This window comes from Pogoniulus pusillus, chromosome 30 (assembly GCF_015220805.1).
Source record: "Pogoniulus pusillus isolate bPogPus1 chromosome 30, bPogPus1.pri, whole genome shotgun sequence".
NCBI classification, from domain to species: Eukaryota; Metazoa; Chordata; class Aves; order Piciformes; family Lybiidae; genus Pogoniulus; species Pogoniulus pusillus.
Genome location: NC_087293.1, coordinates 7,763,305 through 7,784,377, shown reverse-complemented (window position 1 = coordinate 7,784,377; position 21,073 = coordinate 7,763,305). Strand labels below are relative to the sequence as shown.

The 21,073-nt window shown below is 41.9% G+C and overlaps 1 protein-coding gene across 3 annotated transcripts in view; it reads left to right on the top strand.

Annotated features, from left to right (window-relative positions):
• TMEM132C (transmembrane protein 132C) overlaps positions 1–21,073 on the top strand; it is a 245,586-nt gene that overhangs the window by 38,035 nt on the left and 186,478 nt on the right. The window contains exon 1 of one of the 3 annotated variants that reach the window (XM_064169091.1): positions 575–621. The exons of the other annotated variants lie outside the window; for them this stretch is intronic. The gene's annotated coding sequence lies outside the window, so the exon portion shown is untranslated. Of the gene's footprint in view, positions 1–574; positions 622–21,073 lie in introns of those variants that run through there. 3 annotated transcript variants of the gene reach the window in all.

The following is a 21,073-nucleotide window of genomic DNA, read 5'->3' as shown; positions in this document are numbered from 1 at the left end:
TCTGTGGTTTGTATGGGTCTGTCTTTAAATAAACCAATATCCTGTCAACAGCTGTCCAGAAAACTTGTTTTGCAGTTTTTTATCACTGTTTCATGGATAGGAGTTACAAGCTGAAGTGTATATTGTAGTGTCAAAGGAACAACACCTCTGAATGTTTTAGGGCAGTTAATGTGGGTGCTGTGAATTAAATCATTCTGCACCTGCCAAGAAAAACCCAACCAAAAAAAACCCCAAACCCTCTACAAACCGAAACTCCCAAAATCTAGAGTCAGAGCTGTTGAACTAGAACTCTAATTGTTTTATTGACCTGTTTTAAAAGCCTAAGTTTTCCATATTTTTCTCTTTATCCATAGATCATACCTTTATTGGGTTTTATACTTCCAGACATAAGGAGTGAGTTATCCTGTGGCTGTGTAATTCTAGTCCCAGCTGGAAGTGACCAAAAGGACTGACTGATTGGAGCACCTAACAGTGCTCTGTAAAGGTAGCTTGCAAATGTAGAAAGAAATCCAAGCTGTGTTTCACCAGGACATCAAAGCTGAGTTTCTGAGCATCACACTACCAATTCCCAGCTGGAACATGTTAACTGCAGCAGTCGTTGTTAGAAATGGCAAGCATCAGGTAATGTTGCACTGTGGAGCTGGAAATGATTCTCAAACTTACTCTCATTCTTAAAATCTGCATCCTGTATTTTCCACATAAAGTTCAGGTCTGGATTTCTTGCTTTTCAGCATGGGCGCTGCTTCTGTTTAACAAATGACTGACTTGGACAGAGTACCAAATGCCAGTTTGGGGGGTTTTGAGTGTTTTTGTCAGAGATGTGGTTTCAGGGTAATGTGGTTCTTCTCTGTTTCTGTGATGCATTGATTTAAGCTGGCTGGCCTCACTAGAAGGCACAAGGGACAGGGCAATCCCCATATCCACACTGACACAGTGACAGCTCACTGCGTGACAGGAAGAGGTTGCCCAGGGCTTTTGAGACTTGAAATACATTCCATAGCTTGTAAAGTTTCCTCTTCCAGGTTTTTATGGTTTCACGGGTAGGGGTGAGGACCTTTTTTGTTTGTTTCGGTTCGCTTGGTTTGAGTTCTGTAGGTCTCCTGCCTGTGTTTCTTTCCATTTTTTCTTTTGTGTGATCTGATATCCCTGCAATAGAGCAGTAGTGTCCTTATCTCAACTAACAACTCTGCATCCCGAGCCCTTTCTCCCCTCATCAGAGGGAGAGCAGAAGGTGTTAACCCAGGACACATGGTGTGCCTGTACCTCTGGCAGCAAGCAAAGCAGGGTTGAGCTCTGACAGGTATGCAGGTTAGCTATCTGAAACTGTACTGCAGATAAGGATTTTAGAGTCTGAATTTATAGCCACTTGATTTCAACAGCTGTTCAGAAAACATGGCATGGCTTCTGTCAGGAAGCAAAGGCCTTGTACCTATGGGCTGGAGCATCTTTTTGGGTAGGAATGCTTTTAGTGGTGTCACCCCAGCCTCTGTAACAAAAGCTTACACAGTGCATCTCGATGTACCATCAGTAAGATCCTTCTTGTTTGATAAAAAGAGATTATAAAATGAAAAATACAATGTAAGTTCACTTAAAATGCTGCTTATCAAATAGAATTGTTTGGCAGCTTAGCATTGCTTCATTTTTATGTATTCACATTTGATTTCTGCTTTTCTATCACTTGGATCAATCATCTTCATGTATAATCTCATTTGTTTCATTGGTGGGCTTTCTAAAAGATGTGAAACTATTCACAGCAACATAGGGAAAAAAAGGAAAGAAAACCAACTTTGTGCTAGAATATTTATTACAAACTTATGTCTCAAGTAGTGCTTGCTATTAATATGCCTAAGTATAGATCTGATTCCTTGATGCTAGGCTAAAGTGTTTATGATAACTATAGCAGAATAGGTTGGTACTTATGAATACTACTAGCAGAGGAAAACATCTGAATTTATTACTGTTATTTTCAGCCAGATGGCAGGTGTAAATTAGGCAGTCCTTTGAACCAGTCCAGTTGGGCCCTGAAAGTTTGGGAACTTCAATATTTCATTGAAGTGTTTATGCCACAGCCCTCTGGTGGGGAGAGACCTGGAAATAGCTGGAAGGGTCAGCTCTGATCTCTCTTGTGAGACTGGAATTTGTTCAGGAGAGTTCTTATCTATGGTGTCCCCTCTCACACCTAAGTTTTGTTACATACATTTTACAGAGCAGAAAAGGAGTGCTTCTGAAAGCTGTCTTTTAAAATGCAGGCTCTGAAGAGACTGAGGGAAAGAGGGCAAATTCTTTTTAATCCCCATTTGTACAAATAATTCACAGATTAAGGATTTCAGACCAGAAGGAGGGCTGAAGTCTGAAATGTATGCCCCCTGTGCAGGATTCATACAGAGCAGCAGAACAAAATGCTTCATTTCAAAAAGCCACTGCATGGCTTCCTCCTCTGTTCTCAGGGAGATGATGAGGAAGAAAAAAAGACCATGACTTTGCAGCTGATTAATCACTGGGAAACAGTAATCACCAGTGCTGTGTTTTGGATCATTATTCAAGGACTTTCAGACAGAAATAAACTGGAGAACTACAACAGTAGCTTTCCCTAATTATTTTTCTGTGCTTAGCCCTACTTCATGTATTGAGCAAACCATTTCTCTTCTTCCAATTTATAGTCAATGATCTCTGGGGCACAGATTCAAAACATCCTGTAGAATTTATTCTAGAAGCTGACTTGATGAGAGCATATTTATGTCTTTCAAAGAGGCTATTTATTGTGGAATGAATTTAGACTCTAAAATCATAGCTAAGGTTTTATAGCATACTTAAATGTATATATCTGATTGAAAAATATTTGGAGAGGTCTTTACCATGTGTAAACTGGCACAGTGTCTCCGGAGCGGAAAGAAGCTAAGCTGATCTACACCCAGTGAAGTTTGGATCCCTTTGATTTTTCTTTTCTCTTCTATGTGTATAATGCACTGAGAAAGAAGACAACCCTCTTTAATCTGTAGAGAATTTAGACACTAATCAAGCGCTAAAGAGGCACCATGCCGAGGCTAAGCACTAAAATCCTAAGGATGAAATCAAGTAATTGCTTTATCTCTTTCTTTTCAGGCATCTAGAGAGATGCTTAAAGGCAAGACTAAAAGTAAATGAATGAATCTGGCCAAGTGGATTTAGGTGCTGATGGATGTACTAAATATTCACTGGAAGTAGCATCAAGTAGCTGACATCCAATACGGTTTACAAAGGCTAACATCAGGCAACACCAGTGTCCAGACATTGGTGTGGTTCCCTCTGACTTGGTATATCTTGCATGCACCCAGATCAAGAGAGAAGGAGCTTAATGGAGAGAAAGGGGGAAAAAAAAAAAAAAAAGAAGTTTGATTATGAGGTGTGTGTTTTGTGGTTAAAAGTAAAATCATAGAATTGTCAGGGTTGGAAGGAACCCCAAGGATCATCTAATTCCAACTCCCCTGCCATGGGCAGAGATACCTCACACTAGATCTTGTTGCTCAGAGCCCCATCCAGCTTGGACTTAAAAACTTCCAGGGATGGGAAGTAGCTCATAATCAGGAAACTACTGTAAATAGTAAGTTTTTTCAGTAGACAACAATCTTTGTCTGTAATTTCTCTGAAATTCCTCTGTTTGCCAAGACCCTGAACAATTGCAGCAGTGATTTTTCTCATGGATATAATTTGTGACAGACTCATGCTCTCAGGAAGAAAAAGGCAAGCCAAAAATCTAGGAGAAGGAGAGCAGGGAGGAGTTGTTCACTTGTTTAGAACGAGCTATTGAGTCTGCATAACAACCTGACCATTTTACAGTTATGTTTTGTTGCAGCCTGTTCTTCATACTTTGCTACTGATTGAGTTCTGATTATTGGTACTAGAGGGATGATTTTTTTTTCTTAGCTTTTCTCATATAAATGGTTTTATGCTTCTCATCTAGATGAGAAATAAAAAATGCCTTTTTTTTTTTACCTGAGTAGTCAGGCTATTTTCAAGGAAAAAGTTTGCCCAGACATAAAAACCCAAACTTGAATGAGTTTAGCGTATTTTTGAGCTCGCTTTCATAGAATCATAGAATCAACCAGGTTGAAAGAGGCCTCCAAGATCATCCACTCCAACCTAGAACCCAGCCCTGTCCAATCAACTAGACCATGGCACTAAGTGCCTCATCCACTCTTTTCCTGAACACCTCCAGGGATGGTGACTCCACCACCTCCCTGGGCAGCCCATTCCAATGCCAGTCACTCTCTCAAGAACTTCCTCCTAACATCCAGCCTAGACCTACCCCGGCACAACTTGAGACTGTGTCCCCTTGTTCTGTTGCTGATTGCCTGGCAGAAGAGACCAACCCCCACCTGGCTACAGCCTCCTTCACGGAGATATGGCAAAAGATTAGGAAGATTATAAATAGAAAGGTTGAAAAATTCTTCTCTGTACTTCAGATTCTTTATAGTGAGGAGACTCCTTGAATGTCATTTGCTTGTTCAGTGTGTGGAAAAGTCATTTATATCAACTTTCAGCTGCAAAACAGGGCGTTTACACCACAGGCTGAATTTTACTGAAAGCCTGGAGGGCAGATTTTCAACAGAGCATAGTCCAAATGAGCACTGAAAAAAATGACCAAATATCTAGAGCCCTTTAGGTTGAGTTTTAGAATTACTGCCCCTGGGTGCTGGCTGCTACTGAACTCCAAATGTAGCAATGCAAGTTAATACCTGCAAGATTGCACCCTAGATGTGTTGTAGCTTTAATTTTGGTCCCTGAGAAGGGCAATTATCTCATAGAGACCTAATGACAGCTCATCTGCACTTTAATTAGCCAGGGATGCTATCATGTTTAGTACAGGAGCCATACTAAAATGCCACTCACATTTCATTTTAATTGTTCTGTGTCAAAGACACCATCACCCAGGAATGAACTGCTGCTATTAAGTTTCACAAACAATCATTTGAAATAAAGAGTTGTCACAGAGGTAGGCTTAAGCAGGATTTTAATATAGTATCAAAGGCACCATTGTGCAGTGGCCAGAATTGCAGAACTCCCCTCCCAGACAGAACAGAAAGTGCATTAGATCTTAGTCACTGACCTGAGTGGCCAGGTATTCCTTGTCCATGATTTATCTCTTCCTTTTGGAAGTTAGAGAGATGTCACTTGTGAGACTGTGAGGCAGCCAGACCTCTGCTGGCATCTACCCTGGGAACACGTGCGAAGGATGCGTGTCAGTTGTGGCTGGCAGTAGGAGCTATTTCTGTTACTGCACTGAGTCTCAATAGAGAAGAGATTCTCAGCTGTGGCAGCAGAGCAGTCTGAAATTCAAAACAATGAATGTTGTGGCCAAACTGAGGGAATATTTACATTTTCTTTCTTTTTAAATTGTGTGCCTTAAGGGCACTATTACATTGTATGCTTCTCTGACTTGACTAGGACATCTGAGAGCTCCGAGCACTCACTCACTTTTAGATCCTGGGAATGCATTTGCCTCTTGTGTACTCATCTCCTACTGATCAGCAGCCAGCCAACTCATGGAGAGTTGCTAGAGATACTGCCACTCATTTGGGAAGTGGGTACTAGACAGCTTTGAGTAATGGTGGGAACTTCCAAATTGTTTTGTGAAGAGATCAAATGGTCAGTGCAAAGGTGGCCACAATGCAGTGTCTGGAAGCAGTAGTCAGTGAATGTCAGATGCATAATTTTAGTGGTCCCTTGCTGGTCTAGCTGCAGTGTATTTGTGTTCTTTGGGATAACTCAGAACTGGATGCAGTAGTGCAGGTTTGGTCTCGCTGGTGCAGAGGATTGCTTCCCTCAACCTGCTGACAAGCCCTTGGTGTGATCGAGAAATGAAATTCCATTGACCCTCATCTTCAGAGTGGTGTATTGGTGCGTGATGTATTCTAGGTCTCCCAGCAGCAGTGGGTGCCTGTGTGAGAGGCACATATTCTTCCACAAATTCCAAGTCTCTTACAAAGCAGCAAATTTCCCTAGACCAGAGTTCAGCTTGGCTAGTGGAGGACCCTGTCCCTACCCCAACACATTCTTCACTGTATCTGGTGCTTCACTGTGGTTTGGTCTTAACGAGCTCTGATGCTTTGCTGTGCAGACTTCCCAGCCCTTCTGCTGCTGCCAGAGGTCCCAAGCTTCCAACTTTTGCTGTCCTGGAAGTCTCTATTTCCAAACGTGATAAGCACATGTCCTGCCTGCTTCTCCTTCACTACATTTATTTCCTGCGTTGTAGCAGCATCAGCAGAAATAGAAATTTATGAGCCTTGCAAAGATGAAATACATAACTGTACCTCTGAAAAGACATCACCTTGCAATAAGTATATATAAGAAGTAAATCAGACTTTTTGTTCAGCATCTGTGTTGGTTACATTTATAGGGAATGATGGTATTTTGGGATTCTTGCTTGGGTGAATCAAATCAGTCAGGGAATAGAAAACGCAAATAGCCTATTTGAGGAATTTGCAGTTCACTCATGGTTTGGACATGTGTGAATTGTGCAATCAAGGAAGTGAAATTAAACCATTTAACCTCTGCCTACTCAGTGTAGCAGCAATTATGAACATTCACACAGTTGATACCTATTGGCATAATTGTTTTCTGCACTAATATATAAACAGTTTCTAATAGCTAATAAATACAGAGTTCTTAGTTAATATAATAGTAATTCTCAACAACAGGAGTGTGTACTTTTAGAACTGCTAAACACAGACTTCTCTAATTCTTCAATCAATTAAGTAAAAGTACTTCTTTTTGACTGGAGTAAGACTAACAGTCTAAATTACAAGGAGTTTGATACCCTGGAGCAAAACTGATGCATGCTAAGAGGATCTGGCAACGCCATCTAGAGTCAAGGCAGCCTGATGTATCTTACTGGACCCTTCTGTGTTGTCCGAGTACATCGTAACTGGAGACAAAATTTTCTGTACCAGTTACCTGTTTCTGGTTGAATTTTACATTTTAAAAAGTGAGCACTATTCAGCTGGAGGAAGAAGTTGGAGGAAAGCTGTGTAGTCTGATAAATCTTGATTAATAACTTGTCATTGAGACTCTTCAAAGGCTTTGCATCCTGAAGAGAAGGGGATTTCAAAGTGGTGGGAGGGTTTGTTTTCATGTCTTTATTCAATGCACCTGGGTACTGTGAAGCTGGTGGGTAGTCATATAATTTAGGATTGCATAGGGAAATGAAGATTGCACGTAGATCAAACTCTGCACTTCCTAGCTTATTGATCTTGTCACTTCTGGCATCATTTTAAGGTGTAATTTAAAATACAGATTCTCTATTGTCTTCTGTAGCATGCATGCAACCATAACCTCTAATTTCATTTTTATGTGGGTAGTACTGGGCTTATTATTTTTATTCAGGTGCTATGAGGTTCTTAGTGAATTCTAATATTTTCTTTCAGATGTGTAGAGCAGATCATGTATGCTAGGAATGATTTTTATGCTAGCAGAGCATAGAAAAAGAGGGGCAAAACCCTATTGTGAACACTCTGAATGTAAATATGTTGTCAGTTGTTTGGGGTCCTAGAAATCTGTAGAGACTAATTTTTCTATTTGAATAGGGTGTAATACAAATAACCCCCAAAATAGCAGTAAAATGAATGTTGTGTAGTGCTCTTTCCCTTCTAATCATCAGATTATCCTTAATTTCAGTGCTGGTTTGAAGCTAGCTGGGACATTTTGGTGAGAAGAATTAGATTATAGACTGTGAAAAGGGAACAATGGTGATGTCTGCTTCACTCAGGCTTGCTGAGATGTATAAGAACAACAACATAAATATAGATAACAGACAGAGTCTCTGTCTCTGGGGCTTCATGAACTTTTCTCTAACCTGCCCTCTGTGTGACTAATCTTTCTGCTTCCTGACCTCCCTCTCCAACCCTCCAAACTTACCTTGAATGTAAGGCAAAGTCTGGGATAAAGAAGAGAGGTGGAAAGGAGGTGGAAGAGTAGTTTGGAGCCTCTCCTGGGGACTCTAGTTTCTGGGAGGGCTGTTGTGTTTCTGTACATTGTGCTAAGCTGTAAATATAAAGGTTCATTCAAATTTCCAGAGCCTCTGAGTTTAGTCTGGATGATTTTCTTCAGTGTGGGAGGTGCAGGTAACATCCAAACCATCACAATTTCGAAAATATTTCTTTCTACCTTCAGAATATTTCTTTTCTCCAGATCTCCTGAGCATGTCTTCTGCAGCAAGGAGCCATTGTGTTATCTAGGATGACTTAATGTCAAGGCAAAGACTTTTCCATTAAAAGAAATGGTAAAAAAGAAATCATTAATGATGGGAGGGAACTATCAGCATGAGCAGCAAATACACTAAGCCAGTCTGCACCTTCTGCTGCACTTGAGAGACTTTGTTCATTTCCAGTAACATTGGAGTCTTAACCGCTGCAATTACCACTGAACCTTCAGATTCCTAGCAACTAGCAAACGAAGAGAGAAAGCACTTATCTGAGTTACTAGGGAATTTTACACAGGAACAGCCTTCTGTTTCACTGGCACATTAATGTGCAGTGATTGCACACTCAGAAGACAGAATTTAGCAAAGTTCTGGAGCAGCAGTAACCTTGGATGTCCTTAAAGAAAGAAAAAGGAGAGTTCTGGAAATAGTTGGGATAGGATTTAGATTTTAAATCTGGCTGTTGACTTCCCTGGGCATAAGGACTGTCTACAGGTTTTTGTGTGTTACATGTGAAATAAATCTGGAATACTGTGTACAGTTCTGAAGCCCCCAACACCAGAAGGTTCTGGGTTGGTGCACTCCCAAGCACAACTCCAGGCTGGGTGGGGAATGGCTGAGAGCAGCCCTGAGGAAAAGGATCTGGGGGTCTGGGTTAGTGAAAAGCTCAACAGTAGCCTGCAGTGTGAGTACAGCCCAGACAGCAGCTGTGTGCTGGGCTGCAGCAAGAGCAGTGTAGCCAGCAGGGCAAGGCAGGGGATTCTGCTCCTTTACTCTGCTCATGTGAGACCCCACCTGGAGTACTGTGTCCACTTCTGGAGCCCCCAACACAAGAAGAACATGGAACTCTTGGAATGAGTTCAGAGGAGACCATGAAGATGCACAGAGGGCTGCAGCAGCTCTGCTATGGGGACAGGCTACAAGAGCTGGGGCTCTTCAGCCTGGAGAAAAGAAGGTTTTGAGGAGACCTCATAGTGGCCTTCCAGTATCTGAAGGGGACCTACAAGGAGGCTGGGGTGGGACTATTTATAAGGTCTTGTAATGACAGGACAAGGGATAATGGGTTTAAACTGTCAGAGGGGAGATTCAAACTACATTTTAGGAAAGGATTCTTTCCAGTGAGGGTGGTGAGACACTAAACATGTTGCCCAGGGAGGTTGTGGCTGCTCCCTTCCTGGAGGTGTTCAAGGCCAACTTGGATGAGGCCTTGAGCAACCTGTTCTAGTGGGAGGTGTCCCTGCCTATGGCAGGGGATTGGAACTGGATGAGCTTTGAGGTCCTTTCCAACCTAAACCATTCTATGATTTTGGTATGTATGAGTATAATTGTCCTCTGGGTAACAGAGCAATTGCTCAAACCATTGTTTTTCTTCCTGGCATCGGAAGTCTTGAGTGATTTCTGTGTCAGTCCTACCATCCTGTGCTTCTACTTAGATTTTGGTCTTGTTACTGCCATGAGCTGGGTAAGATTTCCTCTGTTTCTTCAGTCTGTAGAATTATAGAAATGCTTCTGGCTTACACTGGGAGGGGAGGTGATGCTGAAGCATAGCAAGTGTTTGCATCAGGTCTGTGTTTCTTAAGTACAGCTGATGTATCGAATGTACCTAGCTGAAAGTGAAATAGCATGTCTTAACAGAACTTGTAAACAAATGAAGGATGTGTTTATTTCAGAGCTCTTCCTTTTTGTGGAGATGCAGACTTGCTAATAGATTTATTCCAGCAGAGTCTGTATGGAGAGCTTAGACAGATAAAAACAATGGGCAAAAGACAACACTAAGAAAAATATCTGTCCTTCTGTAGAATGGATCTACACTTATTTTCCCTGTGTGTATTAAGCCTGGAATTGATGCTGGAAAGCAGTGTGCATGTTTGTCTCTCCATCTAGCAGAAGTTAAAAAGCCACGGATTCAGTTTTTATATCCCAGAGTACTAGACAGGATTTTACTTTTGGTGGCAGTCTTGCAGTTGAGTCTTGAATTTTCTTAGTATCTTACCAAGGTTCTAGTTCCATTTACAGTTCAGATGCCTAAATAAGGAAACACTGAATGCAGAGTTCTCAGAAGTTCTTTGTTAGACATACTGTAACAGAAATAAATGTTATCCATTAGAAGTGTGCCTTGTTAAATCTCACAGGCACTTTGAAAACTAAGAGATGTGCTATAAGTTCATTCTCTTTACTCTTGGGTCTGGGTTTAATTTTTCCTGAAGCAGCCCTCTTTCTGCTTCTTGAACTCTTCTTTGCTATTGAGTGTCACATCTGGTAAGTAATCCCTCTCTCATCTGTAGTTATGAAAACCCAGGCAAATATAAACTCACCATGGAAACATGCTGCTTTAATCATGATTTTGATCAACTGTTTTGCTTTGCTTTCCCAAGTGTTCCAGAGTGCTTTCATTGTAGATGCAGTGGAATTCTGAGAGATGAGTATAAGGATTTGTGTGTAAAATGGGGGATTTGAGGGAAGTTGGAAAGCAATACTGACTGGGTGAAATGCTTAGCTCTGATGTTTTCCTGCTGAGAATGCATTGTTTTCTATTGGGAAGGCTGTTCTGAAGCAGTAGTAGTGCTGTGTGTGTCCTTGCTTGCTTTCCTGCAGCCTGCTGAAAGCATGAACGGAGCGATGGCTAGGATGGGTATTAACTCATGCTAGCAGGACATTTGTTACTTGTTACATGTCAGTCATGGTAGGAGTTTCATCCTTTGCATGAAGAGCATGATCCTGACTTCAAGTAGTTATTCCTTAGATGAGATTGGAAACAACCAGTACCTAACATTTTAGTGAACAGCCTAACTATTAGGAATAAAATCTCGCTGTGCCCATTTAGTTTGTTGCTGACCATTGGCAGTGTTTCTAATGAGAATTGCAGAAGCTTAAAAAGCCAAAGGAACATTTATCTTCTTCAATTACTGAAGTTTTTTTTGCTGTGAGGTTTGTTAAGGTTCTGTTGTGGAGGCAGGAATTAATGTGTGGCCGAGTCGGGAGTTTTATACAAAAATAGTTATTTTATTTTCCCAAAAACCTGCCCTCAAAACTATATATACAAAGATTAATTTAGTTTAATTCGCAGATTCAGTTGCATGAGAATCATCTACAGGGATACCATCAATAATCTGACTATTTTGGAAGTCAGAAGTTGGAAAAGGCTTTAGCTGTTAATTAGTAGCGGTTTTCTTACTAATAAAGTTGAGCCAAAATAACTCCCAATCAGACTAGCTTCCTGGTAAGGTTTGTCTCTCTCGTTCTCCTGCAGAAGCTGTCGGAGAGTTGTTAAGAGGTATTCAGCTCTTACAAAGGTGTCAATGGAGAAGCAATCCTTTTGAAGCTTTCTGTATTCATCTTAGGTGAGCGAGGGGCGGGGGGAGTCTCAGGCAGACACGAACGTCCAGGCATGGATGAAATCCAAGGCAGGAACCCCCAAAGGTGGGAAGCCCCCCAGTTTATACCCTCACTAGACAAAGGGCAGAGTTACCACACCTTAGGCGCGAAAGCGCACAGCCAATCCCGGCTCGATCCCAGCGCGGGCTCTGCACGGGGCACTCCTCGTGTGGGCAGGGCCCCTTTGCTCACCCCCTTCACGCCTGCGGGGCAGGCGAGGGGGGGGAACCAGGTGGCTTTCTCCCTCCCATTCAAGCCATGGAGAGAGAGGAATTTAAGGGTACACAGGACTTCCAGGACAGGTTCAGTAGAAGCTCTTTGAGTTGGTGATAGTGTTGAGACTGGTGAAAAGAATGCAAAATGCAGAGGAGAAGGAGATTTAACAGGACAAAGTTGTTACTGCTATTATTTGCAGCTACAGGAGTTAAGTATGCCCAGGAAGTTCCCTACTTGACTACATCATAATATTTCATCAAGGGGCATTCCTTCTGCTGTTGTATTAGTAACTTTTTAAAGTGCTACCAGAAACTCATTTGTTTGCACTAATAGTGTCACTGGATGATCTTCGAGGCCTCTTCCAACCTGGTTGATTCTGTGATTCTATTGGATAGGGCTGGGTGCTAGGTTGGACTGGATGATCTTCGAGGTCTCTTCCAACCTGGTTGATTCTATGATCAATATTTCATTAATCTGTTGTGGGTATGGCTTGTTGCTGATTAAGAGCTGTGATAATTCAGGTCTGTAAGAATAAAGGAAATTTGGGAGAGTTGTTTTTCCTACAGGAAGTGAAGCTAAAATTTCCTAGGAGACATATCCAGCCCACATCACATCCAAATACTGGTTTGTGTGGTAGCTAAGAGATGATCCTCTAACTGCAGCTATAGAACAGAGATATTTGCCAGGAAATATTCAGTAGGATTTTTGCTGTCATTCTAAGCAGACACATTCATCTGATACAGCATGTACAGGAACCACTCTAGATGGATGGAATGACTAAGGAAGCTGAGTCCTGGCTGTGCATGGTTGAGGTTGGTAAATTCTTTCAGAAAATACACATCCAGTTTGTGTGGAAGCTTACAGGCAGCTCTGACAAGTGCCATTAATCTTTTGGAAGTCAGTACCATGCTTAACTAGTCAATATGGATGTATTGAATAAGATTAATGCATTTAAGACTAGCCTAGAGGTTGTTTCTTAGATTTCCATCCATCAGTAATAATATGGCTTAGGAAATAAATTGATTAATGTTTATTTTCTTGTATTTGCTGCTTAGTTACAGTTAAGACTTACATCTCTTCTGGCCTTGTAAGGAAATGAGAAGTGAAACAAGGGCCTATGAAACTTCCTCTGAAGTTAGGTTGCTTTCTTAAACATGTTAGCAGCAGTTTTCTTATATTCTAGCTAGTGGAGATCAGGTATTAAATGACTGTTGCTGTGGTTTTTGTGACCAAGCGTACCTTCTCTGCTAGGAGCTTGAGCAGGCAGACAGAAAAGTGTTAGCTACCAGAAGATTACCCTGCATGAACAGTCATTATACAGCAGTACTTTGCAGCATCAAGAAGTGCAGAGATCCCTTCATGGCAGTTTGGAGCAGGGGAAGGGTTAACTTTTGTACCAGTGCTCCCTTTCAGATAATTGATGGAAGATGTGTCTGATTTAGAGGTATGGAGGTGGACCAGCTCATTTTGCCATGTGGCCTGTTCAGGAGGTAACCTTGGTGTTGCAAGAAGGCTGATGGTTGAGTTAGAGGGTTTCTCTGTGGGCTCTAAGCCAGGGCAGGATAGGTTCTTGGCTGCAAAAGCAGTTGTCTTCTTGCCATGTCAGTGTCAGAATCAAATGTGCAGTGAGGAGGGCCTAAGAGAGACTGAGGAGATAACGGTAACAGGGCAGCTGTGAGTCAGCACTTCATCTGTTGTATTTGGCTCTGTCTGGTGCTAGGGCAAACACCTTTAATAATGATATTTGGTACCTTATTCAGCCAAAAACAGTGTTTGTAGCTTCCAAACTGAAACCCTATCAACTAATCAAAAGAAGTATCAGCGCCTCTAAAACCTTTTAAAAGTCAGATAAGGCTGGTGTGGCATTTTGAAATGCTGAGCAGTAAACATTTGGCCTAAGTTTACTTCTACTTAATTGAATGTGGGCAGATTTATATGCAAATTCCATCAAGCACCAATCTTTATTCAACCATTTCTACGTGGATTTTTTTTTTCATCCATTTGAAAGCATTTAGGAAAAGAAAGGAGCCAGTGCTTTTCTAATTGGGTAGCCTAAAGTAAAATCACTAAAGGCCTGTGCAAGCACTACACTGATTTGTTTCTTAATGGGGCTAATTTTGCTGAGACTTGAGGGATCTCAGTGTCTACAGCCAGGTTGCCTAAGCAGATGTTTAGGACAAAAGAGAATCATAGATTTAGTCAGGGTTGGAAGGGATCATAAGAATCATCTAGTTCCAACCCCCCCTGCTATGGGCAGTGACACCCTACTCTACAGAGGCTGGTCCCATTCTTAGGTGTGGATGCTTACCAGGGAGCACATGAGTTGCATTTGCAGAGTAGTCTTGGAGAAAACATTTGAAATGCTGCTGGAATCCAGATTATTTTTGTGAGAAGAAAGCATAGCTTTATATGTTGGGGAGGGTTTTTAATTTGTCTTGCCTAGATTTTCACAGCTCAGTTCCAAGAAGACAGTCAGGAGGAGTAAATTCATCAGCTTAACTGGATTGGCATCACACCATGATCCCTAAGAGGAGTCAGACTTTCTTTGCCTAATATAAAACATTAATGAGAATGAAGTTTCTCAATAACTGGCGTCAAATACCTCAGAAATTTTAGTTTCTCTTCTTCTTCAGCCTGTATTCATATTGGCATCCTTCATAATGTGGGATGAACTGAACAAAGTAAAGTTTTATGGAAGTGTTCAAATACAAACTTTTACCTTTGTGTTGACCATAATATATTACAGTATCACAGTATCACCAAGGTTGGAAGAGACCTCATAGATCAAGTCCAACCCTTTACCACAGAGCTCAAGGCTAGACCATGGCACCAAGTGCCACGTCCAATCCTGCCTTGAACAGCTCTAGGGACGGCAACTCCACCTCCCCGGGCAGCCCATTCCAGTGGCCAATGACTCTCTCAGTGAAGAACTTTCTCCTCACCTCGAGCCTAAATGTCCCCTGATGTAGCTTGAGGCTGTGTCCTCTCATTCTGGTGCTGGCCACCTGAGAGAAGAGAGAAACCTCCTCCTGGCTAACAACCACCCCTCAGGTAGTTGTAGACAGCAATAAGGTCACCCCTGAGCCTCCTCTGCACTTTAATATATTTTGGTTTTATAATAACAACACTTCCCATTATATAATGACACTTTCAAAGGTCCCAAACCATTGTTAAGCCTCTAGGTATTTCTTTCTGCAAAAGAACTCTTTCTTATTTTACTGGGGGGCTCTGTCTGCTCAGAAATGAGTGGCCTAGGACTAAGTCAGCAGATCTAGAACTGCAGTGTCTCTGTTGTGGGATTACTTTAAAATTATTGCATCTAACATAATTTTTATCTGAATTCAGAGTTTAGCATCATAGTGAAATTACAGTGGAGAGTTGTATAGTTTATTTTTGAGCAGCTGATCTGAAGCAAACTGGTTTTGATGAACACCACTGCTTCTGCACAGTTGCTCAGCTTTTGATCACTGCAGGTTTCTGAACTATAGTTTGGGAAAAGATTGTGCATTTTAAATAGTTAAAAATGTCTTTCCAGCTCTTTTGCTTATAAAAAAAATCTTGGTCCTGTAAGAATATTTTGTATTCATTCTCCTCTGCTAACCAGCAGGAAAACTTTGAGAGGAGCAGAGCTGACAAAACTGTCTCGGAACAGCAGGTCATTTGGCAGCTACTAAGTTCATCATGCTTACTGCTGTGCTATGGGAGGCTGAAGCAACAAGAGAAGAACCTGTGTGGAATATATTTACTCTTTACCTGTTTTGCTGTGGAGCAAATGAGAACAGATTTTTTAGCTCTCAGCATTTGTGCATAAATTCCATTTGAATAAGAGGCAGGTTATGAAGTGAGATCAGCTCTGACAAATAACACTAACCACAGCTAATTTTAAACAAGGAATACAAATTGCTGCCTTTTGAGCAGCTGAGGAAAATTAGAGGCTTGGGTAGACTCTGGGGTTTTGCCTGAGTTTATTCTGAGTTATGTTAAGGAAGGTTTTCTTCAAAGTTTGTTTCAAAGCAGGTGTGAGCTCCAAGCATGACGACGAGATAGACACCTTAATCTGATTACAGGTACAGAATGCTGTGTAACAGTATTAGTTTAATCCACATTACTAATATCCTCCCCCTCTCCTGACCTTAGGAGACTTTTCTGACCTTTCTTGCTCCCCAGGTGTGTCTCCATTTACCTTTTCTGATGTGGCACAGATTGTGCACTGGCCTTTGTGCTCAGGTGATAGGGAAACAGTTACCAGGTTGATACAACTTTCAGTTACTGTCTGGCTGGACTGGGTTTGAAATGGACGCTCAGAGGAGAGAAATTTTTTTGCTAAATCTTCTGAGCATAAGGATGACCGGTAAGGAGCAGAGACACAGGACAAAAGCATCCTAATTCTGGAAGGTGAAAAAAGCCAGGGACAATTCATAGCAAGTAGTGACATGTCATTAGAGATAGTGCTTACTGTGCGAGAGAATCATCTTCCATGCTTGATGAGAGGCTCCATGTGATGCTTTCCCAAAGCGTGGTGTGTACATTGCTGGTGGTTTGCAGGCCACTTCAAAGTGAAACTCTGAACCCAGGTCTCTGAATCCATGCGGGCATGTACATCTAAAATACACACCATTCTCTTTTGAAATCGGCTGCAGAGAATTCCCACAGCTCTCTTTGCTGCGGGGGGGGAGACCATGCAGAGGAACCGGTTTCAGGAAGCCCAGCGTTCTTTGCTGTAGAGTCTCTGTAACATTAGACAAGTCAGTTATTCTGTCTGCATAATGATTCTGTTACTGTGAAATAAGGAGAATGGGACATCTCTGCCTCATGTAAGCTGCCAGTGATAAAAACTGTAAGGTACTGTGGCTGAGGGAAGGGATGCCTGATCATTGCAGACAGCCATGGACTGCCGCAGCATTCCATGGTGTTTATCCCAAGTCAGGACTAAGGTTCACAGGCAGAGAGCATGCGAGCAAATCTGCAGAGTGCCTACACTGTAGCTGGTTCTAATTAGTCATTTTTATGAGCTCCAGAGTCAGACAAAAATGAGGAGCCCTCCCCTTGTGTAGTTTCCTGTTTGCTGGGTGCATGTAAAAGAGATCTGGCTCTGATGTATGTTAATAATGAGCTGATAATGTAAGCCAGCTGAGAGATGTAGAGTTAGTCTGGTATGCTGCCAAGTGGGAGGTGAAAGTTCAGGAACTGACTCATGTTGCCAAGACCTGGTCCTGTGGAGAAGGTCTGCCCATTAATAGATTGAGTTTCTCATTAGGGCTACACAGCATATGCTTACAGCTTTTGGGTTTCAGGCTGAAACCCAATACCAGTAAAAGCCTGCTGAACAGAGAGGCAGATTTACTGGTAAATAAAGGATTAAAGGAACACTTGGCAGAGTTGTTGGACTGGAAACCTGACTGCCCTTTGAAGATTTCTCCATATTGTAGGTCTTCCCTTAAAATTTATACTGAGAAAAGATTTGCTCTGCTCTTTACCATGCAGCCCACAAGGCAAGGATTTTATTTAGTCTGCTCTGTATCCATCAAGGGATAAGACACTTATATCTGTCTTTTAAATCAAACGCATGGTACTGCCTCTAAAGTAAAACATCACAGAGAGGTTGTTAGCTCAGAGGAGTCTGGTGAAAACAGGCTCCCTTCTTACCCCCTACCCCACTGGTAGGTCTCTCTTTATGTGGAGAGCAAGTACCATGCATTAGTGCTTACAGTGAACACCTCAACATTTACAGCATCTCTAAATTTACTCTTGTTCTCTTCCTTTTTCATTTTCTCTGTGAAGATCCCCAGCAAACTAGCACAACTGCCTGCTTGGGTTACAGCATGTGACATTTATTACATCTGGCCATGAATGAGGTTCATTCGTGGCTAAACAGCCCTAGCAAACTAAAATGTGGACAGGTTTAAATAGACTTATAAAAGAAAATATATAGCAGTCCAAAAGCCCTACAGCGGAGAAGAGTGTTGATACAGTACCCTGAGACTTCAGGGTGGCATTGGCTTTATATTTCTTTATTGAAGGCAAACAATTATTTCCATTAAAGTTTTGGTCTTGAGTTTGCATGTCATAATGGCTCTTGTACCACTGTGCTTCAGCTGGCTAAACTGATCTGGGGAAACACAGAGTCAACAGGAATTGCAGCATAGGAATTGCAGCATAGGCATTGTAAACTGGTCAGTATAGTAATGATCTCCTTTTTACTCAGTCTATATCTGTTTTGTTAACTCAGAAAGGAGACAGAACTGCAGATGTGGAGTCCACAGTGAATTTTCTCTAAGCCCTTTTCCAACAGAAAGGTTTCCTTTATTCCTGTGTGCCCAGAAGCCACAGGCATCTTTAATTATTGCTGAAATTGTATTGTCTCGATCCAACAGCCCTGCTAGACCACAGACTTCTGATGTAAGACATCTGGCTTCAGTAAAGTTGCAACAGGGGGAAGATCTGGCTTTTTCCTCGCTCAGACAAGATGTGACCAGTCAGTCTGAGAGTTCAAGAGTGGGATTTATGGTTTGTCATAGAAATGAATTGTGTTTATGTGTGTGTACAAGTATATGTTGCATGAAGGCTCACACATGCACAGGTACATATTTCATTCTGATGATGCATTGTCATTACATAAAGAACTATGTTGTTTCTTTTATGTAAAATAGGAACTAACAAAAGACATTTTCTGACTCCAAAGGAGCTTATGTCTGATAGTGCAGGCCAAGCAGTGGTTTTGGAGTCCACCATGAGCTTGAACCCACTGATAAAATTCCTGTGTCAGATTTTTGAGAAGCACTGCCTGGGAATGAGCAGTTGCAGTCCACTATAGATAGGTCAGTGTCAGAAAATACATGTGAGTGTGCACAAACATGTGACAGGCTTGTTTGTGTCTTACCATAGGAGTGCAACAGGCCTTCCTCCTGTTAACAGGGGAAATCACTGATGCTGGCAGTAGGGACAGCTTTGGATGATGGCTCAAAGGCCAGCTGTAGGGAGAGATGTGCTCAAAGCCAGAGTCTTCGAGCCTCTTGGGCTTTGAGTGTGCTGGTCTTGTGGCATCTCGCTAGCAATAGAGCCCAGAACACCTCTAATTAAATTAGTAGCTTTTGTGCAAGTGTAACCCCATCCTCTGCTGCTGGTCTCTGCCAGAAGGGCCAGTATGGTTGCCTGCTGCAAAGCCAGCAGTGTGTTTGAGCAGGTGATGCTGCCAGTAGAGAGTGGACAGCATTCATTGTATTGAGACATATTTAGCCAGTCATGTCAGCCTCTCTGTCCCTCAGAGGGCAGATTAAAACACTCCTAATGCTTAACAGCATAAATCCTGAGGAGATCTTATGTAAACATATTCAGTGAGTGCTCATTAATTTCCCTTAGGAGCCAGGCTGAATGAAGATGATTTTCAAAGAAAGAAAGAGAAAATTAATTTTTCCAAGGACTGCACCTGTTGGAAAAAATTGTAGGAGGCACTCTGTGTTTTTAGCTGTGCAAATCAGGGATATGTGGCAGGGACATGGGGGAGGAGAAAGGTTTGGAAACTATATTAGGAAAGGACAAAAATAGACCTTGCAAAACATATAGCAAAGCTCTAGTTCATTGATCTGCAGGGAGGTCTCGCTCATTCTTGAGCAACAGTATGTTAGGAGCACGGCACATTCAACCTCTTAGAGCAAGACACTTGTACCATCTTTCTATGTAATTTTGTGGTGCTCAGCACGACAAACTTGCATTCATCATCATCATTTGTCGTTGCCAGTGACTTTTAAGGACACTTGAGAAGCAAGAGTAAGGTAGGATTCTCGGATATGGATTCTGTTTTCTGCTGGCCCCAGAAAATACAGATATACTCTTCAGAGATGTGTAGGCCAACTTTGCATCTTTCAATACCATACTCCATCATTCCTCCTTGAAGCTTTTACCTGGCTGTTGCTGTGCTTTGTACACTTGATCCAGATACTTGCAAGGTGTCTTTATCTTAGGCATGGCTTCGTTTTGGCTTCTAAATGTATTCCTTTGGCTCAAACTTTGTCTTGGAAAGATGAATTTAGTCTCATTGACTTCTGCATTCTAATTCCCAAATTGGAATTGCCAGATGTCTTCTTTCTAGACACTTTGCTCAGGTATGGCACAGGTGGTGTATTTTGGTTTGACCCTTTCTAGGCAGCAAGACTATTAGAGCAGACAGTTAGAAGTCCCCTTCTGAAGGCTACCTTAAAAAATAAACCCAGAATAAATACAGAATTAAACACACATGTAGATAAATCTTCTGAATTTCCTCACTATGATTTAGCATTCTGTCAGGTCTACTTGTGCCCCTGGAGTATTCCTTCATTTGCATCTCATTCTCACTCTTGTGTCTTTGACTTTCCTTTAGTCAGTGCTAACACAACTGCTGTAGTGCTTTTTGCTTCTGTCTTTTCTTCACCCACTCACTTCTTTGTTGTAGGCAGACTGGAGAGAAGAAATCACAGAATGGCTGAAGTTCAGCTGCTGTGGCAACTGGGGCTTAAGGACTCTGTCCTCCCTCTTCAACCCCTCAGTACTAGTAGTCACTGAACAGTGACTGCTGTGGAGAGCTGGGATGCTGCCACAAAGGTTTTGACTTGAGATAAAGAGGAGTTTGGGCTTTGGGAGGTTGTTGTTCATCCTGGTATCCACTGGCCTTTGCCTTTGCCTGTGCTAAAAGCAGCATGTAGGTCACATTTTAGGAGCTATCACCTTAAAACCAACCCTTAGAGGTACTATGACCACAATAACACCAGTGCTCTAACCATCCCTTTTAATCCCTGGGAAAGAAGGTGTTTAACTAGATAGATTTCTGCTTGCTTTCTGTCCTGCTGCTGTTCTGGTATGATGAGTTGCTTTGTGCTCCGAACAAAGAATTACTTGGAGGTTAAAGGTGACACTGAGTTCATTTCCTGAATGGGCAAGGCTATCCCCCACCCCCTTGGCCTCACTTCTCAATTAATCTCCTCATAAATCCTCATTGCGTTTTTGAAATGGAGATGATTAGCAGAGTTGTAGCCAGGATATTGGGATATCCTGGCATGGTTTAAGTCACAGCATGCCTGCGTGCCAGTATTTAATGCATACAGGTATTAAAAATGTGCATCCATTACATCCAGATTTCTCCATGGAGAAGGAGGAGAGAGAAAGATATGTCTCTCTCTTCACCCTTAAATTTTCTTATAAATAATATACTCCTTTTTTTCCCCAGAAAGCCATTAGGAACAAGTTTTTTGGGGCTGGGACTGTTGCTCCAATGTAGCATGGAGTCATTTTCTTTGTCGTCTATGGAACTTGCTTGATTTATAGCACTGGTGA